At 38.6% G+C, this 26,665-nt stretch overlaps 1 protein-coding gene across 2 annotated transcripts in view; it reads right to left on the bottom strand.

Moving 5' to 3' along the window:
- The window catches only part of fhit (fragile histidine triad diadenosine triphosphatase), a 476,955-nt gene that overhangs the window by 272,193 nt on the left and 178,097 nt on the right, over nucleotides 1-26,665 (bottom strand). The gene's annotated exons all lie outside the window — the stretch shown is intronic.

Genomic DNA, 26,665 nt, shown 5'->3' with positions numbered 1-26,665 from the left:
ACAGCTGTATTTAACTTGCATATCACTGTTGTCAGAACAAAACCTCGTATCTCCAAAATGGGAACTTTACAGGAGAAGGAAAAAACCTACTTTCCTTTTAATGTAAGTCAATGGAACCAGACTTGTTTCCAAGTCATTTTGAGCCATTTATTTTGGTCCAATCATCACACAATTTACATACAATATAAAGATCAACTGGTATTTTCAAATTGTCAAAAACTGAAAAAGGGAGATACGAGGTTTCGTTCCAACAACAGCGATGTAGTAGCGCAGACGTCATATTTGACAGGTTATGTCAAATAGTGCTACTATTATTGGTAACTGTCAAGAAAGACGCCATAATATTTGATGTCATGACGGCTGCTGTGTTTATACTCGATTTCAGTGATGCACACCAAATCTACTTGAGCGTTCACTGCTCCCCCTTGTGGGGAGAATCATTAACCTTCGGTGAGTGATCGTGACTTTCGAGCAAGTTTTCTGCGATGCTTTATTTATTGTTTTACTTAGAGAGATTTGTTCTGCGGAGAAAGCACATTAACACAATTTATACATTTAACCCACACAACTGGAAGAATTTACGGCCTGAACAAAGTTTAAATCTGAGTTTAAAGTAATGATGCAACAGGATTAAATTTAATCTAGATTTCCTCTAAAAGTAATCCAGGATTACGATTTCAGTGTAATCCCGATTATTTTAAATATAGGTTTAACGTTTGGTGCAACTGGATTAATAAATAAACCTTGATTTAATCCAAGTTTAAGCTTGAAGCTTGTTGTGCAACCCACCCTTAGACCCCTAATATGGGCACTACACCAATGATGTTTTGATTTCAGAGGTCTATAGACATCAGTCCACAACTGACCAAATAAGGCCTTCACCTTTACATATTTTCATATCTCCAGCGTTTAGCTGCACCACTTGGTTGATGTAAAGCCTCATATCAGCCCTGACACACACCCACACACATACACACCTCTTTGCTCAACTCACACCCCAGCATTAACTGGCAGAGCCATTTCCCTCAAACATGCTTATTTCACTGTAATGTGCAGGCAGCCCCTCAGTTCAGCCTTTCTCTGACATGGAGGGTAATTATGAATAATGGCATGCTAATGGTGAACTGAACCACCAGCACTGCCTCTGCTATCAGCAATCACTCACTGTCACCGCAGGTCAAATATTTGCTGATAAGCAGCTTAAAAGTGCAGAGGTTAGTTTAACAGCCCATACTGAATGGTGGCTTGTAATGAAAGGAAACTCCATAGGGGTCTATAACATCCACACTTAAAATCTCTATGCTCATATTAAAAGACAGAGTACGGCTGACGGAAATCAGGGAAACAGTGCCTGAAACCCATGGAAAGAATAAAAATACAAAACGTCACACAATCAACATCGCTAGGCTCAAAAGCATCCCACAAAGGCAAAACAAGCTTATCTAGAAGAGACATGCTTTGTAAAAGTCATCCCAAAGAATACCAGACATCATTTATATGACTTAATTAACACAGTTGTCTGAACTAACGCATAAAGCACTGCGAATGTGTTTTCTGGACACGGGTTAAAGGATAAGGTCGTATATTTTAGCTAAGTGCAATTTTAACACAGTAATGACAGTCTGTCGGTCAACCCAGACGTCTGTTCCGATGATTAAGGCTCCATTTAGTAATTTCCTACAATAACGAGTCTCCCCAGGAAGCTTACCATGAAGGTTAAGGGGACGTGAGTGCACAGTTAAAAACTTTCTACTACTGTATGTCCACTTCCAAAGTGATTATATGCTGTCAATAATATCTTCTCTGGGGCTATGAGGTGCAATCTGACTTGGAAAGACTGTTGTATGATGATTGAACGCTATGCTGTGCTTACATTGTGACAAATTGCAAAGCTGACATTCCTTGTAATATACTGAATACAAATGAAAGGATCCTTGGAGCAGCTAAAAATCAGTCCACATTATTTTTACGATAATGACTGACATTTGATGGATCATGAGAATATTGTAATGTACTCAAACATCTCCATATGTGTTTAAGCTCGATGTTCACAGCACATCATAATAAGAATGAGGTCCCATCCAAGAGTTGGTCCTATCGTCAGAAGATCACAAGTTTGATTTCCAATGATGTCACAGCCATCCATGTCTGCGATTCTAAGAACATAACTGGCCTCGCTCTTCCTGCTAGGGTAGGATTTCCCGAAGATCTTACCCAGCTTTACAGGGTAGGATGGCCCACGTTCTTCCTCCATCACCCAGTGCAATGTTAGCCAATATTAGTCAATGTTACTGAATTAATTAGTGTTCTCCTCCAAGCGTGTTGAGCTATCCAATGACCTTGTGTTGTGACAGTTGCTGGCTTCAAGTGAAATGTGCTAACCTTCACTTGTCACCACCCCATCCTGTAACGGGGAGCAATGTACCGGACGCATGTGCGGAGGTAAGCGACTTTTATGTAGGGCAAATCCAGGTTCATGGTCAAGGCAGTCCAGGGTCATAGAGCCAACACGGATAGATCGAGGGTCAGACATGACAAAACCAGAATACAAACACGGCAAACAGAGACCGAGACATGAAGCAAAGACCGGCAAACACAAGAGGCAAACACAGGGCTTAAATACACAGGGATAACGCGGGTCAGGTGCACACAATCAGGGGTGGAGTTACAAAACGAGGGGCAGGACTAAAACCAAAACAAATGCACATGGACTAAACCAAAACACGAACACATGGAGTAGTGGGAGGAGCTAACCGTGACACATCCTCTACAGAGGACAAGCTCAAATATGGTATTTTTCTGCAAACGTCAATGCCAAATTTCTATTAATTTGAGAAAAATCTATAAATAAAATTTGAAATAGAAAATGTGGTATAGAAATAGCTTTTGCAACAGCCACATTTGATTATTATGGCATGCGCTCATCCCCGGGCCCCGATGATGACTGTGAGAGCCGGCAGGAAGGCGGGATCCAAACCCAGAGTGAGGATGAGGCCCCCAAGTATGGCAGGGAGAGGTGAACTGAGAGTGAGTTGGGGGACGGTGCACGAGTCCAGAGCCCCACCTCCTGGGCGCCAACTCTGATCCCAAGCTGAAAAGCAGGGGCGGTGACGGAGGTAGAACAATGAGCTCTCTGCCCCTCTCGGTTCAGGTGGCTCCCAATGAAATCCAGCTGATACTGATCTGCTGTCGACAGAGTGAAGAGCTGAAAATCTAGAGTGAGAAAAGCACTGTAAATTTTAGTGAGTGCTAATTACTATAGTGGGAAGGCACTGAAAATGGCCAGCATAGGTTTGGTTGTTCAATTTGGTTTCATTGTTGTGTTTAATTTGAGCAAAAATTAAAGCATAATGGCTGTTGCAACCCTAAACCCTGCCTCCTGCATCCTCCTTGAACCCAGGGTAGTATGTGATGCACTACAAATATGAATATAGACTTAGCAAATAAACAATAATTATGCATAAAATGTGCAGAAATGTGATCTCTGTGAAAAATGTGTTTATTTTCACTTACAAAATCAAGAACATGTAATTTCACCAGGATGCCCAATGTTTTGAATGCGACTGTATGTAGTGGAAGAGAGAAAGACTTATTATTTCAGTATTTACATGTTTTAATCTATCTTATGCTCACTTCAGATCCATAACTTTACACAGTCAGATGCAAAAGTTTGTCATTTATGATCGTGTTCATTGATTTTCAACAAAACATGTAGTTTGGCCAGGGGTACTCCAATCTTTATTAATGTAACAGATTATAAGCCAAGTAATTTTGGACAGTTTCTATAGGAACGCTCACTATAAAAATGTTTCCTTGCATATAATGTACCTAAACGAAGGTACAAGGTCTTGAAATAACAGCATTAAAAAAATAAATATTTAATTTGGTAAAATTCAAGGTTATTAATATCAGTATCAACCTTATCAGATATACTACATTGGTGAATGCTGAATGATGAAAATGACTCTTTACCAAAAAGAAAAATGAGATGATTTCCAATCTCTAAGAAGTCACCACATTTGGACATCTGGACCAAGAAGGTTTAAATTATGAAGCAGTGTCTCAACACAGAAAAAGCAGGCCAGCACTTGAACCATTACAGAATCATGGCTTGGGTGTGTCCTCTGAGGCCATATAGACCAACGGAGCGGTAAACAAAGAAAGAGGGGGCAGAAAACACACACACACACACACACACACACACACACACACACACACACACACACAGTCATGTAGCCCTGGGTTCTGAGTTCTGACCACTGGCTGTCTCTGGAACAGTCTGTCCCCCTGTTGTCTTTTAATAATCAAAGCAAAGCATTCTTTTTTTCTTCTGCACCCTCCAAGCAATGTTCTTTCCTTTCAAGCTATGCTGACAAGTAGAATCTGACAAGCTTTGTTGTATTATTTAACATAAAACCTAATTGTACTTTAATTACTGTGGAAAGCTAATTTCATGTGTCTTAAGGTCTTTTTCCCTGGACAGATCAAGCTTAGTTTGGAACTAAATTATGCTGTGTGGGGAGCAGATTTAATTTATGAATCAAAAACTGTCCTCAAAGACATTGAGACTCTCAAAGACTTAACCAAAGGCAGACAAGAATTCCCATCCCTATGTAATGTGATGTATTTGACAACATACACTTTTTAAGAAAGTGCACTTACATCACCGAGACAAGTAATGTAATAATTATGTAAGTGTTTCAGAGCTGCCATGACTAGTTAGTTTTAAATAAATCAACCTATTAAAATGTATGTTCTCAAAAAATCCCCTTAGGGGTTACTTTGCCATCTGAATGACAAAGAGAAAATCTGCAGGCCATTATATAGTGAGAACTATCAAGTTTAGCAGTCTGAAGATGATTATTAGCACTCAGATCTCTTTAGTGAGCATCATTGAAAGGGAGAAAACCCACACCAGCAGGATCTCAGTCCTTCGCGAGTTTGTAGTTAACATATATGAAGTAAAATCAAATGTTTTCTCTTATAAATAGCACATTTACTCAAGAAATCATAAAAATAATTGCTAGATTACTCGATTATTACATAATTCTCATTATTAAAAAATGAAAGGTGCCAAAAAGGACTCTTTGGAGCTGTTCCCTGAAAAGCATTCACTGGATGGCTCTCTAAAGCTTTGTTTTTGCAGATGAGTTGTATCTGTATGCAGAACCTTTTTAAAGTTCACAGAATCCCTACGTAATGTTAAAGTTCACCAATTAACAGCGTTCCATGAACCATACCTTCGAGCCATGAACCATTTTTTAATACACTACAGTATCTGTGGAATATTCTTACATTACACCAGTATTGAAGACTGTTTGAACTGTAAGACAAACACTGAGTTTAAATTAAAACCTGAAAAAGTAAAACAATGTAAAGAAAAAGGTTTTAGAGGCATTTATAGGCGAGCAGTATGGACTGTTGTGCCCTGAAGGAAAAAAAAACACACACACAACCAATAAAAAGCCTTTTTCTCCGTGTGCCACTCACCAAACACGTTCTACACCAACAAGAATGACTAAGACCAGCTATGCCCAAGGATGTTCTGCTAGGTTTTATACATATACATATCAAAGAAAAGCTTCAAAAACATCTACAAAGAAAAAAAACATTATGAGGCTTTTAATTGACGACACACCAGATCCTAAAATATTCAGACTTTGTTCTAAAAGCAACTCCGAAATGATTCTTTTTTCCCTTTTAGATCCAAGGAGGGAAACTTTGTAATAAACATCTCGCCTCTTTGTTTTTGGTGTCAGTCTGGAGGCCTAATTGCACTCAAAGTCCCTTTGAAAGTGTGTAAAATGTTAATTTTCTCTAAGTGGAGAAAACATGACTATAAATTTTTCATGTGCTTTGTGTGCTAGTGTGTTCGTTAAGAAAGAAGAAGACAAAGAAACAGGTTGAGGCAATGGAGATTTGCTGTAACTTTTGCCTGGTTCGAATTTTACAATAAAGTGGTAGTTACAGGAGAATTTTACATTCGTATTCCAAAATATGATGTATATATAGTGGCCGATAAGACCCTCTACACAGTGCAGTTAAAACTTGTTGACAACTTATAGACGCAGTGCAAATTTAGTAAACTTGTATCAACTTGACCTCATACCTGAGCTACCAGGTGGTTTGGGAGACCACATCACAAAGGTTGCAGGGCTTAAAAAGGCGCTTAAAATATTAGGCACAGCTTTAAAAGTCGGTACGTACATTTACCCAGTTGACCTAAGATTAAATAACACCCCACCCATATGATTTCTCTGATTTTTCTTTATTACCCTCTCTCATAGTCGAGTCTGTAAAACAGCTCGTCATATTACCAATTTTCAACATTTGAGAAGCCGTTTTTTAATATAAAACAACATTAAGAGATTTAAACTTAGGAATTTGCATAAAACAGATTCATGCTTACTTTTTGTATCTTTAACATTATACTATGTTTAAAATGTTAAAAAATGTCTTTTTTAATTAATTTGTCACAGATTTTGGTCACTGGTGTTATCTAATATTACATTTTAAAATAGCATTTTCAGCTCTACGGTCCCACTTTATATGAAGTCTCTAATAACTGTGTAGTTACACATTAATAAACTTGCACTGTAATTACTGATGATTTAGTCAATGTTACAGATGGATTACAGAAGTACAGCCTATTCAATTAAACATGCATCAACTTCAGTTTTGCCTCATGTGGTTACACAAGTGTATCTTCAACACAGAAACTTTCCTGTAGTGCAGTGTTAAAGTTCCTAATGTAGTTGTTATGTAGGTACTGTGTAATAATGCAGTGAGATTATAGACATTGCTTTGAAGGAAATACAACATATTTAATTAATGTCATAACAGCTGCAGTTTAAGATAACGGGACATCTGCTGTCCTGTCACATTACAGGCTGGTTTAAAGCTGAAACTGGTTACAGTGTCACAGCACTAGCAACAAAACACTAGCTAAATGTTAGGAAAGCTGGCAGATACAGTGGTACTAATGTCTTAATGTAAGTTATTACACACTTCCTTTTACTGCTGGGAAAAAACTGCTATTTACAAATCTGATTACAAATGTAATTACATTTGTTATTACTCTTGTGTAATAACAATAGAGAATAGGCTGTTAGAACTATTAAGATACACTTGTGTAATTACATAAGGGGTTGGAGTGCTGTCTTGATGCTTGTCCTCCATACATCTTGCAGGTACTTGAAACTCGAAATTAACTTACTTTGACAGGTGCAAGTTGAATGGTTCCATCCTCTTTGAGTGTCCCTGAGAACATTTCTTTTATGTTGTGACTGACACTACAGCATTTCTGAAGTTGCTTGTGTTTGTGAAGTGTTTTTCATTCTGTGGAAAGGCTTCCAGGCAGAGTGGAGGCTGTTATATGCATGAGGGTCAACTTTTTATTAATGCCCATGGATTTGGAATGAGACGTCCAACAAGCTTATATAGGTGTCGGCTGTCCACATACTTTTGGCCATCTAGTGTATATTCAACTTGACCAAATAAAAAAAAAAAATCTATGTGTTGTTCAACTAAGGAACTTCTACAACATTTGGAAATGTTAAGGTTACGGTGAAAAAGGGTTAACCCATTAAACTACATCGACTGTCGTTTATTTATAGTTTAAACTTGATTAAGCTTTTGGAAAAACACACTGCTGTGTACTTGTGCTGTTCCCTGCACAGAAACCATATACATAAAATGCTGCAGTCAGGACTCAGATCTCAGCACAGTTCTGATAATTAAGTTACTTAATGAGGTTTTTCCTCCAGTTGCAGTCGTGTGTCTGTGCTGGCGTTCAACAACATAAAGCCTGTTATTCAACTGGAAAGGCCTGAGAATTCCAACAATGTCAGCACTTTCTAGCCATTTTTTCACTTCATCTCAGGCAGTTTTGGATCTATGAAACACGCTGAACTCTTACAATCCATCTTGGGACCACAGTGTGTGTAGATTGTTGAAAACTTTGTAGATATTAGTTTCTTTACCGTTCATGTAGAGTCAATACTTAATGCCAGCCAATGAGAAATGCGCCTCTTCTTTTTTTCTTCTTATCAAGGTCTCTTCGTTATTATATCGCTGTGAGTTTTCTCTCTTGTTAGTGTTACTAGTGGCTTGCTCAATAGGGCAAGTAACCAAAGCTCCATAAAGCAGCTTTTTGAGAGTCACTATTATGAAAAGCACTGTACAAATAATACCGTATTAAACCGAACTGAACTGAAAAGTGAGAGCAAGAGACAGAGAGAGCATTATCATTGCTGTTGCAAGAAAAACTCAAATCTCCTTCTATTAGAAGAAAAAATACATTCTTAACACAGATAAATGTAACTAGTTTTAAAGTACTGACTGCCTACAGTACTGGCTGTATCTACGTGTCCATCTTTTTTGGTTAAATTTTGTGAAATTTACAACCTGCTAGATCTGCCCCCTATGTCTAAGATTACTATACACAATGCCAATCGTCAGCTGGAGCAGTGCAAAGCACAGTGACACTGAACACTAAAGTAGCAGAAATATGTTCTCTAGAGGTATGAATCATGTGACACTATCTGACAGTGCTGGATTAATCTGGGCATAAAAGCATTATCTATCGGAATACATAGTGCCACAAAGTTTGGTGGAGGAGGGATAATGGGCTGGGGCTGTTTTTCAGGGCTTGCACCCCTTAGTTCCAGTGAAAGATGATGTTAATGCTACAGCCTGCTAAGACATCTTTGACAACTATGTACACTCCCAACTTTGTGGCAACAGTTCTAGCATGGCTGTGTCCTTCTGCACAAAGCAAGCTCCAAAAAGACATTATGTGATGATTTTGGTATAGAGGAACTCCAGTAGCCTGCACAGAGCCCTAACCCACACCCTACTGAACACTGTTGGAATGAACTTCTCAAATTCTCACAGACACACTAGTGTCTTGTGGAAAGCCTTCCCAGAGAAGTGGGGACCGTTATAGTCACAAAGGGGGGGCCAACTCCATATTAATATTATAATATTTATACATAGAGGTACGCAGATGCACGCATAGTCTCTAAAGATGCTGTTTTATATTTTATATGTATTAATGCAGAAGATTGAACTTGCCTAACATGGCCTTCTCTCCCTTGCTCCCTGTCCTCCTCTCTTCATTCCTCTACCAGTACTCAGTTTCATTGGGACCTGCCCTGGCTTCCCCAACCCACAGAGGGTGCCCTTTGAGTGGGCTGTAGCCCAATGAGGCCTGCTCCCCTCCCACACAGCTGCAGAGCCTCGCATGGACTAACAAAGGTGGAAAATGTTCAGAAAATCCCTACTCAAATAACACAACTGCTATAGTACTAATGACTCACTGGAATGCAAGTAAACACAAGTGAAGATATTAATGTATTGATAAACTTCATCACTGCATACTTTAATTAATATTTTCCACTGATAATGAAAGCCCAGGTGCTCAGGTTTATTGGTTACCTAAGCTAAATGATTAGCCTACCTTGAACTTCATTTTACATTAGCTTATTAACAAGGGATTGTGGAAGCTAATAATAATATAATAGCTTATAATAACTTATATTAACTAAATAATTTAAAGGGGATTTTCAAAAATCTCTACATAAATTACTGACATGTAAACAAAGCCATTCAGAGTAGTTTGACGTAAAATGGATCACTGCAGGGAAACTTGCTGCTATTAAATTGCTTTACAGTGGTGGTGATATGAACCAGGGGTCGCAATATCTGCAATGCAAATCTAGCCATTTTAGACCAAATGAACTACTGTCAAACAATGGCTGTCATGATGCAATGTTTTTCAAGTACAATTTTCAAGTAATATTTTATATAGTAGCTTTTTTAAGCATCATATGCTACAGATATCTGGTTCCTATCTCCACCACTGTTAATTCTGAGTTGGTAGGTTTCTTTTGAATGGAGCATCATACTTTAACCAACTCAGAATGACTTTGTTTATGTCAGAAGAATGAAAAATCAGTGGAATTCCCTTTCAGGTTTAACAGATTTGTCATGCTTACTCTTCTAAAACAAGAAAATGAAAAAGAAAGTCGTAACAGAGACAGATATTTAGCTACGTTTAGTTAGCAAGGCAGCTAATTTATCACTCAGGGTATGAAAGGTGATGTAAAAATGGTGCTTTCTTGTGGTCTTCTTAGGAAATATAGAAATCATGAACAGCATAAACCAAAAAGGACCATTTCAGATGAAATGTGTATTCAAGTACTGTGGCGAAAGTAGCTGTAATTCTGTAGTTACTATCCCTCACTGTGGACGAATGACCTAGAAAAAACAACTGGAGACGGAAAGGTCGATTCCCGCAGCTCTGAATACCCAATGACCTGATTCTTGCCCCCCTCCCGTCTGGTTCTAGGTGCAGAAGCACAGTGATCCATGCAGCAGACAGGAGGCTGAGGCAAAACGACCCGAAGAAAAGTGGAGAGCAGCCGGCCAGAGGGGATGCCCCCTCCAGGGTCAACAGAGAGGCCTGGAGATGGGACGTGAGGGGGTGGGGCTAAGGCATGAAGCTGCATTGGAACACACACACTTTGGAGAAAGATGCTGCCAGACTGTCAGGGACTAGTAGATCTTGTCAAATGTGATAAGCAGGGAAGGGATAGGCAGTATACACAAAAGCAGTGCATACTAATGTGCATCCTCAAATGTAGAGTTTGTTGGAAGATTACATTTACACAGTTCTCTTCACCCCCTAAATTCTGATCCGTTAACACATATTTGGTGTCTGACATTTGCTTTTCGAACCTTGCACAGGTGCAATGAGGCTAACGTAGTTAACAAGTAGTGGAACACAATGAATGCCAAAGGAATTAGTATCGTGCAAAACCTCATGTCTAAATTGATCCAAACCAGGTTGAATTGTAAGAAATGCAGTGCTGTTTGCACAATGTAAGCTCTGCTAGCCTTGTAGGAAAACTGTGCAAATCCATTTTGTTTTGCCACACTACTGCTAAACTAAGTCAATATGGGAAATCGATGTCATCCATACAAGCAAGATTTTAATGAGGACAACTAGTAAAGCCCTATATTCTCTTAGACCCCATTTTGTTGCACCTGTTTGCATTACTGGAGAGAGACGACTGAAGAACTAAAGTGGCGACTCTGCATTTGCAGAGTAAACATGCCAAGTGAAAGGCTTTCCTATCACAAAAGGATTCTTCATTTCAGCAAGGGGTGGTCCAAATAAGAAGATAAGGAAATATAAATCTGTTTCTCAAGCACATACATGCACAGTTTGTATATCTTCCGGATACTTGTATCATTGGGATGTGGCATCATACATGTCCCATGTGTATTCTATATTATATAAATGCAGAGGTGGACAAAGTACACAGATCTTGTACTTGAGTTAAGTAGAGAAACCCAAGGTAAAATATTATTCAGATTCCTTTATTGATCCCAGGGGGAAATTGCAGTTGTTACAGTTGCAGCCATTTATGTAAAAATAAACACTTTACTAATAATTTAAAACAATATATAGAATTTACAGTATGTACACCAGATTTAAGTACTCTACACACACAATTGTTGTTATTGCACATATGAACAGTTTTTTGAATCACTTACTCCAGTGAAAGTAGAAGTTCCTCACTTTAGACCTCCACTTGAGTAAAAGTGCTAAAGTATTTACCTTCAAATGTACTTAAGTATCAAAAGTAAAAGTACTAAAAGATTCATTATGACTTTAATGTGCTGTCATCATTTCTTTAATAAGACTCACTTCATTAACTCAGTTTAGGTGAAATTGCTCCAGTGTCTCTCTGGCTAAACCAGTCTTTTAATAGAACGTCATTAATTAGTCGATGATGTCTATTAAAATGATCATAAGCACAAAACACTGAAGGTAAACAGTTTCCATCAGGATTTTCAGGTCTGAATATCAATAAATACAAATAATATTAAAACAGTAACTAGTGATTTTATGTACATCAATATGTTTCCTTAACCATTTGCCAACTGCTACTAGTGGCATCCCAGTATGAACTGTATTTATCGTTCAATATCTAGTTTGGCTAATTCATTCAATTCATTGAAGTGTGCTGGTGATGAAATTCTGTAAATCAGTGTGATGGCTGAGAGCTTTAAGAAGAAGTTGGGGACCAAATTTTGTTCCTCTAATGAGACAATCACTCAACTGCTTTTTGAAAACAAGACATGCATGTTATGTTTAATTTATTCATATTCATATTTTTCATGCTTGTACAGTTGTATTTACTCTAAAGTCGTACATTTTTATCCGTAAAAAATGAATTGCATGCTTTTTTTATTTTCTAAGTAAAAATACGTTAAAATCAATCCTATACAGGGAAAACACACATATGGCAATTTCTATTTGGAATCACTTGTGATTTGTCATATTAACATGTATGCTATTTTGTATGAGCGTAAATCCTAATCTATACGTATTATGAGCAAATGTTTCACACACACACACAAAAAAAAAACAAAAAAACCTCAAACCAATGAAAATGGAAAAAACGTGTCATAGGAAACCGTTGAAACAAGAAAAGAAAAAGATGAAAAACAGAATGACCGCAAGCAACGCACTGCCATCTGTTGTTAAGAATCAGGCTCGGGGAAGAAAGAGGGAGTTCAGTGAACACAAACAGCAGAGGCCACTGTTTAAAGCAACCCCTGCTTATTGACCTCTCATTGTGTGTCCTGTTGTCTGTGATTCCCGTGGATCGCTGGTGACAAAGCCCCGGACACTGTTGACATTTACCACGGTGACACCACACTGTTCCAACCACCCCCCATCCGCAATCCCCCACCCCCCCACATATACATACACACAAACACACCTGTGGGCTATGGTGCCAAACAAAGGTACCACACTGAAGCACATCCAGCGCCATGTGCCTCACGACCTGCTCGCCACAAAGATAGAGTGATAATGAGAGGGATTGTTCTAGAATTAATTGCAAGTTTTCTCTAACACAGGAAGCCAAGACAGAACGCTGCTAATTATGAATTTTAATAGGATTACTAGATCTCTAGCAATCTGCTATTTGGGGTATTGAAGAGATTAATGCATTCAGTGGGGAGATGATGAATGAAATGTCGTGATTCTTTGAGTTTGCTTTTCTTCGTTTCTTTCTTTCCCCCAAAAGTTTTTTGAAGTCATCACACAGCGTTTTATGTTACTAATTTTCTCAGTTTGGCCCTTCTTTACTGGCATATGCTAAAGGTTTGTGCAGCTCGTTTCAGAACGGTTCACTCTAACTTATTCACCATTCACTGTAGCACTGGCCATATAGTGAACTGACTGAGAAATGACCACGGAATGACCAAAAGACTGAGACAACATCAAATGACTGATTAATAAAAATATAAGATTCTATTTAGTTCTAGAAACAAATCGTTTTCGTTTCGGAATTATTTCGGAAGATAATCAGATCCTAAGGTTACATAAATGGCCAAATGAAAATGTCTGTAAAAGTCAACTTTTAGATAACTTTTTAATTTAACCAATAGCCTTATGCTATGTCTGAAGGGGAACCGTAAGGGATTTCTAGGCCTTCAAAAATAATTTCTGGGAATTAAAAATACAGGTCAGTCATTTTTGATACATTTTTATTCAATACATTCATGATTATATTTCAACTCTAAGTATATCAGTACTACTACTCTTCTTTCTATGTTAAGTTTTGGACAGAAGCAAAAGGGTTCAATTCTTTAAATGCCCAGGGGAGAACCAGCCAATCAGGAGTTGTTTCTCCATGGTATATAGGTAGAAACAGCTAAGCGAGCTCTGTTATTTGTTAAGATAAGGCCTAATGCATTCGATTAACTAGTAGCACAGCTACAAAGTGACAGAGAAATCAACCCATCACATTTTGATTTCCAGTGACCAACTACAGAAGAGATAAACAATCCTCTAGGCCTTCTGGAAGTCCAGACTGTGAGTACGAACAGCAGCCTAATCAATGGGTTGTTAGCAATAGGAGACTGTGTCGGGAGCGCTGTAACAGAGTTCTCTACCCAAGGACTCACTGCAAAACTGCTACAAGGGAAAACATGCTAATATGCCTGTCACAAGCTTCAAGTAAAATCTGGAATGTCTTTAAGAAGCTTCAAATGTCTGCGTTTAACTGCCTTTTTTAAATTTTCCAACTTTAAATGGTGCCATCTGTTCCACCTTAAATGCTACAGCAATGATATTCTGAGGTCTAGACGTGTTACAATGTACTGTATCTGCCGCCTCATTTAAGGAGGAACCCAGAAATCTATGAAGTGAACTTAAGCCTTGTCCAAAAGTGCTCATGTGAACCATGTTAGATCTGTTGCTACTACTGCCGCGTTTCCATTCCTAACAACTGATAATAAACAAAATTCTTCTTATCATGGATAGCAACCACTTTTTAGCTTCCAAAAATCAGTAGAAGGCCCTGGGGGTTCACTTCTGCTATGCTACATTATACAGTGAACTGTGGGCCTTTTCTAGTGAGTCAGTCAAAGCAGTGGAAGCCTCATCTTTGAAAATGTGCAATAAAATAAAGTCACTGACACTTATTAGCTCATCAGATCTGATAGCAGGCTTTGATTCTCCAAGCAAAACTTGATCATAAATGCTCTCACAACTATGCAACAGATTACAGCTTCTCTGAATTAATTTTGATATCTAAAGCATTTCAGGGGAAGAGAAAAAGGGCATGTTCCCATTTTCAGCATAAAATGTACTGACTATATGAAACTACTTAAGCTGGAATGGAAAACAGCAGCGCTATCTCTACAGTGACTCAACAGAAACATCATTCGCTATGAGGGGGGGAAAAAAATCAATGGTTAAATATTTTCACAGAAATACTGCTGTTAAAATTTCATAGCAGTCTTTCAGTACAACGCCCCCCCCAAATACCCTCCCACCATCTCTCCCAGCTCATCAGCTGAAAATAGCTTTCAGAGGAAAAGCGATTCAATGGCTAGTTTTAGCTGATGTGGCTAATGCAACGCTATTATGCTAATCCCTGTCGCTTTGATGTTTGCCGAACATGCGAACAGAAACATTTACATAAAACAGCATTTTTTGAAGGGTGATAAGATTTGAGTTGGCTGATAATGAGAAAGAAAGGTATTTTTTTCTCTGAAGCTATAATCAGGTACAAAAACAATACAAGGACAGATTAGCATTTACAAATTAGCGATGCTAGAATGACCAACTCTCCTGGGGTCCTTGGGAAAAAGACAAACAGTGACATAACTTTTGAAAGACAGACAAACTTTACTATGACTGGGGGGGGGGTTCTCTAAGGAGGGGTTCTCTGATTCCAAGCAGCAAAAACAAAGCTGTTGGACGCTTCTAGTCTAAAGTACAAATGCGAGAACAACTAGTTCCTACCACAGGCAGAGAATGACCAGTCAAGTGGACATGGCTAGGTAGTCTTGTACCAAGAACATCTGGAGACAATCATGAGGAATTTTGGGGACAAATGTGGGTGGGAATGTAGACTTACTCAGCCCTGGACGAGGGCTGAACATTACAAATTACTGAACATTACTGAATATTACAAAACATTGTATCGCCATTTTTAATGTTTTTCAGTTTTTTTACATTTGAAAATAGCTCCCCGCAACCCTGAGGGACAAGCGGCTTAGAAAATGGATGGATGGATGGATGAAAATACCTGTTGGCCTTTACATGGTGTATAAATCTGATTAAGAATGGATCAAAATAAGTGGCCCAAAATGACTTGGAAAGATGTCTGGTTCCATTGACTTACATTAAAAGGTAAGTAGGTTAAGTTATTGGTAGTAAGTAAAGTTATCATTTTGGCGATACAAGGTTTTTGTCCAACAACAGGTATTTATACATATATATTACATATATTAAAGAAACCTCTTATATTTTTGTTTTAAGATCTGAAAGATCAAGATAAGATTTTTCACAAATTCATACTACAGAAGTAAAACGTCTTAATTTAGGAATCTTATCTTACAGCATCTGTAGGAGCCTTTGGAGTGATTCTAACCATGAATTAGTCTCATGGGGCCAGATGCAGGCCCACCAGGATTAGTGTGTGTGTGTATGGGGACCAAATACACTTACGATTATCAAAACAAAAAAACATGAAAAGTATTCATGCTACACCCAAAAATGTGTTCTTTTTTGGCAACTGCTGTAAGATTAAATAAGCTTTACCAAACACTGGCAAAATCCCACACAACCTACACACCTTTTGCCAAGATTTTGAGTGCATTTTTAGTGTCAGATTTTTCACAGCTAACATTAGGATGGTGAAAAAAATCGTTGTACTTTCCCATCTGTCTAGTTTCAATTATCCACAAAAGCTTGGGCAGCAAAGCATTTTAAACTGAGAACTCAACATTATGTAGCTTTCAACACTGTAGTATACAGTGGTGTGAGAAAGTGTTTGCCCCTTCCTGATTTCTGATTCTTTTCTGATGTTTGTCACACTTAAATGTTTCAGATCACCAAACAAATTTAAATATTAGACAAAGATAATACAAGTAAACACAAAATGCAGTTTATAAATGAAGGTCTTTATTTATTATTAAAATAAATCCAGATCTATCAGTCTGGAAAAGGTTATAAAGCCATTTCTAAAGCTTTGGGACTCGAGCGAAGCACAGTGAGAGCCATTATCCACAAATGGTGAAAATATAGAAGAGTGGTGAGCCTTCCCAGGATTGTCCAACCGACCAAAATTACCCCAAGAGCGCAGCAATGACTCATCCAAGAGGTCACAAAAGACCCCACAACAACATCCAAAGAACTGCAGGGCTCACTGGCCTCAATTAAGGTCAGTGATCATGACTCCACCAAAAGAAAGAGACTGGGCAAAAATGGTCCAAGTTCCAAGACGAAAACCACTGCTGAGCAAAAAGAACATAAAGGCTCGTCTCAGTTTTGCCAGAAAACATTTTGATGATTCCCCCAAGACTTGTGGGAGAATACTCGGTGGACTGACGAGACAAAAGTTTAACTTTTCGGAAGGTGTATGTCCCATTACATCTGGCGTAGAAGTAACACAGCATTTCAGAAAAGGAACATCATATCAACAGTGAAATATGGTGGTGGTAGTGTGATGGTCTGGAGCTGTTTTGTCACTTCAGGACCTGGAAGACTTGCTGTGGTAAATGGATCCATGAATTCTGCTGTCTACCAAAAAATCCTGAAGGAGAATGTCTGGCCATCTGTTTGTGACCTCAAGCTGAAGCGCACTTGGGTTCTGCAGCAGGACAGTGATCCAAAACACACCAGCAAGTCCACCTCTGAATGGCTTAACAAATAACAAAATTAAGACTCTGGAGTGGCCTAGTCAAAGTCCTGACTTGAATCCGATTGAGATGCTGTGGCATGACCTTAAAAAGGCGGTTCATGCTCGGAAACCCTCCAATGTGGCTGAATTACAACAATTCTGGAAAGATGAGTGGGCCAAAATTCCTGCAGCTGTCGCTGCTAAGGGTGGCCCAACCAGTTATTAGGTTTAAGGGACAATCACTTTTTCACACAGGGCCCTGTAGGTTTGGAGTTCTTTTTCCCTTAATAATAAACACCTTCATTTATAAACTGCATTTTGTGTTTACTTGTATTATCTTTGTCTAATATTTAAATTTCTTTGGTGATCTGAAGCATTTAAGTGTGACGAACATGCAAACGAATAAGAAAACAGGAAGTGGGCAAACACTTTTTCACACCACTGTACCTTCTCACACTACCTTTCAAAAGTTAGAAATAACTTGTAATATTCATTGTTTCTGTTCTTTTACATGCAATATCAACTTACACAGTCTATATTTAAATATTACAAACTTCCAGTTTTAGCCATAAATGTCAAAACTCAAAATTGATTCAAAACCTTTCAATTCTGTAAAAGACATTGCATATATTTTATTTGAAGCTTGTTATAGATATTTACATTAGTTTAACATTTTCTATTGCATTTACAGTGATTTCTATAGTAAAGAGACCTGCCATAAAGCTGCTACCACTTCCATTCCTAGCAACAACTGAAACCTGGTTAGACTATCACTCATTCATAGTGAGATGAATCTACACTCTGGAAAAAAGATGGAACTTCAAGGGTTCTTTTGTAAAGGAAATGTTACTATAGAAGGCTATAGAAATATGAGGCATTCTGCATATTCATTTTATTACTACTTCATTCTTGATGTAGCAATTTATGAGTCTCATAATCTACAACTCTGTTCATCAATCTGAACATACTCTTTGTTCGCTGTTGGATTATTTTGATGACAGTGATTCCAAATTTTTAAATGGTAATGTTGGTATTTTGACGCAAACTGAATCTACTAAAATTTCCAACAGAGTCACTGGGATTGTGGTCAGTGTCCTGTAAAGCTTGTCCCAACTTGCAGCAGCTACAAGAAAATACATTTGTGGGCTAAGCATGGGTAGGTCAGACGTGACACTTCAGGACACGTTGTGCTGGGAAAAATGCATTTTTAATACAAAAATGTAACTTTAATTTGAAAGACTGTAAAAGCTGACTGAGTTCACTTTGGATCCTGAGGTTATGGTTAGATGTAGCACAGCAGCTTTAGCTACACACACACAAAAAGATGGGTCTTAAAGGGCTCCTTAGTTCCTCCTTAAGTAGTTCTTTGCATGGTGAAATGGTTCTTCAGATTGCTGAAAAACATGTTGTACATAACTCTATATATAACCTTTCTGAGAACAGTTCTACACAGCAACAAAAAGTGTTCTGCTATTTTTAAAACATCAAGCTTGTAACAGCAATAGATCATCTGCCATATAAAACACGTACTCCATATATACAACCATACAATCCTTCTGGACGTCCTCACCAACGTTGGAATCACTGGCTATGTGTGGAAGTGGTTCAAGTCCTATCTGGAGGATCACTCTTATCAGGTAACATGGACAGGGTTCACATCCTTTCCATGCAGGCTCTCCAATGGTGTCCCACAAGGCTCGGTGCTGGGTCCTCTTCTCTTTTCTCTTTACACTAGCTCTCTTGATGATGTAATATCTTCTCATGGCTTCCCTTATCACTGTTATGCTGATGACACTCAACTAATGCTTTCTTTCTCACCCTCTGACACACAGGTTTCCAGTCGCATCTCGGCATGTCTGTCTGACATCTCTTCATGGATGGCAGCTCACCACCTGAAGCTCAACCCTAGCAAGACTGAGCTGATATTCATCCCTGCAACTACAGGTCCTCATCATGATCTTACCATCTCATTCGAGAACTCTCTGATTGTTCCGTTTGTAGCGGCAAGGAGTCTTGGTGTGATTCTGGATGGCCAGTTATCATTCTCGACTCACATTGCGAACCTGACTCGGTCATGCAGATTTCTCCTGTACAACATCCATAGGATCTGACCCTTTCTCATGCGAGGGGCCACCCAGGTGCTAGCGCAGTCTTTTGTCATCTCAAGGCTTGACTACTGCAACTCGCTCTTGGCTGGTCTTCCCATGCAGGCCATCAAGCCTCTGCAACTCATCCAGAATGCAGCGACACGGCTCGTCTTCAATCTCCCAAAGTTCAGCCACGTCACCCCCACTGCTGTGCTCCCTTCACTAGATTCCTGTAGCTGCACGCATCAGATTTAAAACCCTAATGCTTGCCTACAAAGCCAAAAATGGACCAGCCCCTACCTACTTGATGGCAATGGTGAAATCTCGAACTGTACCACGAGCCTTTCGAGCTTCGAGTACAGCTCGGCTTGACCCGCCATCCTTCAAGACACATGGAAGACAAGCGTCGAGAATGTTCTCTGTACTGGCACCCAAGTGGTGGAATTAACTCCCACTGGCTGTCCATGCAGCAGAGTCTCTTGTCTTCAAATGCAGCAGATCTCTTTACACAGCACTTAAATGAGCATTGAATTAAGTATTGATTGCAATATATTGTGCTGCACTTATATATTATATTTTATTGTATTGCACTGTGTTTTGTAGTTTATTGTATTGTATTGCATTGTATGACACCGAGTTCTGTGTTCAACTCTGCTCCTTTTCTCTCAGTATCAACAATGACTTTTGTTTCTAGCAGTTTCTGAGCTCAGGATTGGCTTTCTCTCTAACCTGTTGGTAACTAGCAAAGATACTTTCTCTAGATTGACAAAGCACTTCTTGTAAGTCGCTCTGGATAAGAGCATCTGCTAAATGCTGTAAATGTAAATGTAAATATCTGAAGATGGTTCTTCAAGGGTTAGTTCATACTTAACCAGTTCTTTGCATGGTAAATTGGTTCTGCAGACTGTTCTTCTATATTGAACTTTTTTTGAAAACAGTTCTATATAGCAACAAAAAGTGTTCTGCTATGGTTATAATGTCCAGCCTGTAACAGTAAACGAATGTACCATAAAACATGTTCTCCATCTATCTGAAGATGGTTCTTCAAAGGGTTTTTACTTCATGTCTATATAGTTCTTTGCATGGTGAAATGGTTCCTCAGATTTATTAAAAAAAACATGTTCTATTTAGAACCATTTTAAGAACAGTTCTTTAGTTTATACTTAAATAGCCCTTTGCATGGTGAAATGGTTCTTCATGTACACAGTTCTATATAGAACCCTTTTGAAAATGGTTCTATCAAGCACCAAAAAGTATTCCGCTGCCAATCTTGTAACAGATAAAACGTCTTCCACCATATAAAATATCTTCTAGACTTATCTGAAGGAACATTTTACTATGCAACGAGCCTTTTAATCATAAAGTAGTTCTATACAGAACCATTGTCTCTACTAAAGAACGCTTGCAGAACTACCTTTAAGTGTGCAGAGTAATACAGAAGTCAATGGAAAACCCCACAAAGATAGGAATACAAGTGCGTGTGTTAAGGCACAGCTGAGGAATAAGTCAGGACTGAGGGCCTCAACATAGAATAAAGAAAGAAATCCATTATTACAACACGGTGATTACAGGGAAAGCCTCTGTACACAGTTCCTCTGCGCTGTTGGTACGCAACATTCATATACTTGCTTCAAAGAAACGGTAATCAACAGTCAGATTCCTCTGACAATAAGTGTCTATTAATCTTGTTAATTTACCCACAAATCCATTATGAGATCCGCACAGCCAGAGAGCGCTTAAGTAAACACTATAAAACCCCCATCGGAACGCTTTACCAGCCTATGTATCACCTATATGAGACAACCGCTCTCTCGCTCCAGCAAAGGCAACAGCATAGTCAAGATGTTGCTGAATATAGATGCTGTTCAAATGGCCATGTTCTGGAAATATATGAGGGGTGGACCCCTGGCTCTGTGGCGCTGGACTGATTAGCACTCATACTCGGTTCTCTGGTAGGGTTTGTACTGTATAACAGCAAGTGTAGCTATGGTTCCATGCCAAAAACAAACTTGTAGACATTGTGAATTGAAATTGAAAAGATAACCTTGGTCAGAGAAGAACAGTAGGAAACAGGCCAAGCTTGAGGGAACAGAAGGGGAAGTGAAGTCTCAGAGTTCATAACACAGTGGCCCAGTGCGTTGTATAGGGGCGTGAGCTGGATGTAGAGGATCTCGAGATGGGACTTGGGGAGATCTGGGGCTCGAAAGCATGAGAGAGGGATAAGAAGACCAATGTCAAGTGGGAAGGAAAGGGTGGAATAGGTAGGGGTAGAAAAGGATCTGTTCTCCTACTGTTGAGATAATTGATTTAAATACAAGTAAAAGATAGAAATAAATTATTCAAATACAAGCAAATGTTAAGCTGAAAAGTGTTTTTTTTAAGTAAGTAAACACTGACAGTTTGAAAGTCATTCAAAGTGGTTCCACACAGTGGAGGTGATGGGAACCAAGCGTCTCAATGTCGACAATGAAATCAATGGACATTTTGTGTATGATCCAAAATGACCAGCGTACCTACATGTGCCATCTGAGCTTTTATATGCTCATAATGACAAAATAGTCAGTCGCCTTATGACCTGCATATTTTTTTTAAATACATTTTAGGCCACATGCATTTTGTAAAACTACAGTGAAAATCATCAGGCAGTGCATTCATAACCATTACTGTAATAACTTTCAGTACAAGAGCTTTTAGAGGCATTAAACTCTTCAGGCGCCTGGTTCCTGTGCCACCACTGTAAAGAATTCTGATCATTCTGATATTAAGAACAAAAGATCAAACTACTAAAATCATATTTTCTAAGTTGAGTCCACACACCCCGTCTCATCTCCAGGATTTTATTTTATTTTTCTGTTTTAAAACATTCAGTTATGAAAAGGTACAAATACAAACTTTTCACCTGGGAAAAAAACTTATTTAAGGTACACAGTCAGACCTTAAAGCCACTGTTGTACCTTTGGGGGTACATTTACATTGCTTGTACCTTGATGAATGAGAAATGTATCTGCTCTGCACCAATATTTTTAACAGAGTAAAAATAGACTAAAAAAGACTTTAGACAGCATTAGTTGCTATATATTTGCCATTATAGCATAAGATACAGTTCAGAATCATGAAATTGACAGAAGCCCAATCAGAGTGCTCACTGATCACAATTGCAAATCTTACCTGATTATTAGTCAGTTTAGGAAACAAAATAATGTTTGGCACAACGTGTCTATAATAATCTATGAACATATTCATGACACGTTATATAATAAATCACACACAAGTCAATGTTTTTTTCTTATATTTTGTTCAAAAGGCCCACCTTTAAAGACAAATAAATACAGAAGATTTAGAAATATATAGAAATATAATATAGAAAATGGCATAGCTTAATTATGCATTACCAAAATATGTCTACCTTTACCTTACAAATACTTATAAATACTTAAGTTATAATATCAAATGTTTACCAATACTAATGCATAGTTATTATAACAAGCATTGAAATTCTGTCCATTTTATGACACATTAAAAGTAACTATGAGCTATTATTCTGTTCCAGATGAGAAAAATTCATAGCACAGTTTACAGTGTTTTTTGACCGTTTTATGAACTATACTTGTAAGTATGCACACACATTATGTTAATAATTCATAATGCGTAATAAACATGCCTATGAAATATAATGCTTTTTTAAATAAATATACAGCCACGTTTATAATTAGGTTGTATAGGCGAAGGCATAAGTGTGGATGTCCCTGGTTAAATGACATGTTTTGATGATGTTCTAGGTGAAAATAAGTAACATTTCCTCTGCAGAGAACACACTTTTTTAATGAATAATCACTGTTTATTTGCTCAATTTAACATTCTGGAAAAAAAATTAACATAAAATGTGGTCTATGTTTATATTTTATGTGCTATTTTTTTCATAATATGGTAAACTCAGCCACATAAAATTTGACCAGGGTGTTCATACTTTTTCATTGGACTGAAGCCAAGATGGAGAAAGAACGTATTTGTGTGTGTGTGTATATATATATATATATATATATATATATATATATGAATGACAGAGACTGAAAAGGGAGAAGTAGACTAAGCAGGCTAAGCAGAAATGGAATTAGGCTCTAACCAACATTCCCAGCAGTCGCTATGTGCTCGGACTCTGTTGAGATGTACTAAAACCACCTCAAACTGTGCTGACCAAAGCCGGTCAGATTTTCCCTTCTCCCTTAGGAACTCCCTCCTTCTGCCCCTGAGCCTGTTCTTCAGGAGCTATCCTGCTGTTTGACAGCTGCCAAGGGCACTAAGATCTTTGCTGCGTACGTCTCCAACTCCAAAATGCTCTTGGTGCAGGTACAAAGAGGCAGATTTCATCAGAGCCGCTACACACTAAGCCAAGTGCAGGCATCACAGCAAGGCCTATAAACAGCATGGAAACTGTTCAGCTCTACTCATACATACAGCGACTCCTGAGATAGCAGGAGCTACCCGGTTACCACTCATACATAAGGGCCTACTGAAACTGATACAATAACTTTCTCCAGATATTAGCTAGCCATCACTGAATTAGCACTGAAACAACACGGCGCTAGTCTTCTGGCGACGACTGGAACAGCATGGGGACAGTGCAGTTCTGCCCTTAGAGCAGCACATGGAGATGAAGCAACATGGAGATGCATAGAAATACTGGACTTGCTGGATTACTGAAGCAATAGGTGGACACAGCTTTACTAATACACAGAGTTTCCAGTGAATGTGCATGGAAACAACACCTAGAACAGCTTGGAGACCAGTGGCGTGGGGGTGGCTGAGGTGGCACCGGCTATTCCAAAAATGGGAAATTCCAAAAGTTGGCCAACATGGGTGCCTGAAGCCAGTTGTAAATGCTGGTGGTTTAGCATTGTCCATGACTATTTGTTTATGAATAAGCAGAAAGTGGTTGTATTCAATTGGCAAGTTCTCGTTTCAGCATGTGTTTAGCTTTAAACTGCTTTCGTTTAGTTCTGCCAGAAGCAGTGTGACACAGCGCAAAGCTTCCCAGACGCTGTGTTTTAGTGACATGTTGTGACATCATTATTGTTCAAAAGTTTGGAATCACTTATCATTTTTGTTTTCATTAATAAAGCAAAAATGCTGATAAAATTATTTGAATAAACTAGTCTATAAACTACCAGTTTTTTGTATGATTGCAAATAAATACTAGCAGCCTTTAAATGAATAAATAAATGTTATATTGTCCAGAATAATGTACAGAGCTGTAGATATTCCTAAAATGGCCTAATGAATTAATTATCAAATTAATATCCATAAGGTTTTATATTTCAAAAGCGGTTATGAATTCTCAAGGCAGATTACTGGATTAAAAACATCGAGAAATCTGACAGTTTTTTCCAGAAATACTTGAAATATTAAAGACGCCATCTAATAGCACCTTTGATTGTGTAGTTTGGAGTTTTGAAATCTGCTTTGAATAAGCTGCAGAATAACTACTGTATATAAAAATGATTAGTCAGGGCAAATTGTGCAGTTTGAAAATTTCAGTCAGTGTTTGCAGTTAAAAATGTCTATAAGAACTTAGTATGTTAGTTAATGTGACTCAAATGTAAGCACTGCTACTGAGCTAACTAACCTGTTATTAGGTGCTCATTGTGAGCTAGCTAGGTTAATAACCAAGGTGAAACATATCAGACACTGACAAGCTCGACAGTTTAGATCGAGGTTTCTCAACCTGTAGGCTGTGGACCACCAGTGGGCCGTGAAACCCTCTCTAGTGGTCCGTGGGCCTGTACTCAGAGTGAGGCAGTAATTTGGGCCAGTAACGTCACTGTAAGTTATAAAAAGATAAGTGGAAAAAGATTACCTTAATAATAAAAACATTTTCACATTAAACCAATATTATATATTAATAGACATGTACAAATAAAAATGTCATCAGTCATGAAGCGCAGCTGCAGACGTGTGATGCAGACAGCTAGTCAGAGATGGAGAAGTTTCTCAGGGCCTTTGTTTGGTGAGGACTTATCACACCTTTAGTTTGCTCCATTTTCACATGTGTAAACATTCCACCCGTATTTGGGTCTGCATCAAACAGCTGAACCAGTCCGGCAGAAACCGCGGGTCTCAGTCCGGTTCAAACCGAACTGTGCTCAGTTCACTGCTGACAGAAACACGTTCTGTGGTCAAACGAGGTGATTCAACAACAGAGCTGGCTGTCCTTCTCTTCTAGAGGCAGGACGGCACCATACAGCCAGCACAACGATTGCCACTCTTTCGACACTGAGCACAAGCTGCTGTTAAAAACAATAGACAAGCCAAAAAACAATAGAGAAGAGACGCATTTAAGTTCAACTCATGCATCGCGGAGCATATATGTGGCAAATCATCAGTGACCTGAGTGGTCAAACTCAAACTGATAAACCAACAACAAAGAAGCAGACATCAAGTGAGATTTGTCGTTATTGCTGTGATGATGCTACTCCAAGAACCCAGTGAATGGGGTGAGGTTGGCTGAGAACTGAAGAAACACCTCGAGACCAAACAGTTATTCTTTGGGGAAGTATGTTCAGTGAATAAACTGAAGCTTTAAATCTACCCCATACATTTTTATTCTTTGTTTTTGCACCCCCTCCCCCCTTTGGTAACATCACCACAGCCATGTGTTCTTTAAACATGTTTCATGTTGTTTCTTTTAAAACCTACCAGCAAAATTTGCATACCTACAGACAACCAGAATGGCTGATCTGATCTCTTTCAGGCCCTACTTCTCAGGTTTTCAGGGTCAGCATTTAAGAAAAGCTGTTGTGGGCTGCTATGCTTTGTAATTACACAGAGGTGGGCCTTGGGGTGGAAAAGGCTGAGAAGCCCTGGTCTAGATAGCCTCTTAAATGAGGTACTACAGCGTTTTCATTTGCAATGGCAGTCGTTTTTGATAAGTGCCTTGTTATTTTTAATGCTGGAAATGAACTTTATTGAAGTATTTATTGATCCATTTAAAATGTCTGAATGTAACAGTCATTTTTAAGGGATATTTCAATGTAATTTGCTTTTGAAGCAGAAAAATAAATAAAAACAACAAAAAAAACAAAAAACTAGGCCTCCTCCACGAAACCTGGCCATCCTCTACCACCCCACCCCTGACTACCTTGGTGATGAAGAGAGACTACATGTGAGTTTAGCTGACATGCTCCCACTCCTACACTTTTATCCAACAAGACTTTGTAGAAGTTTGCAAACTTTGTCTCCACATAAGTTCATCGTGCATCACACACTTTTTTTTCACACACAATTTTGCCAAAAGACTTCTCTAGCTGGCATTACTCTCCAACTCAGCTCCCCACAGTTGTGATTAAAGGATGCTAATGTATTCCT

Source organism: Pygocentrus nattereri, chromosome 21, assembly GCF_015220715.1.
Source record: "Pygocentrus nattereri isolate fPygNat1 chromosome 21, fPygNat1.pri, whole genome shotgun sequence".
Taxonomy (NCBI): Eukaryota; Metazoa; Chordata; class Actinopteri; order Characiformes; family Serrasalmidae; genus Pygocentrus; species Pygocentrus nattereri.
Note: the sequence above shows the minus strand (reverse complement) of the source record. Positions and strands in the feature narration are given on the sequence as shown.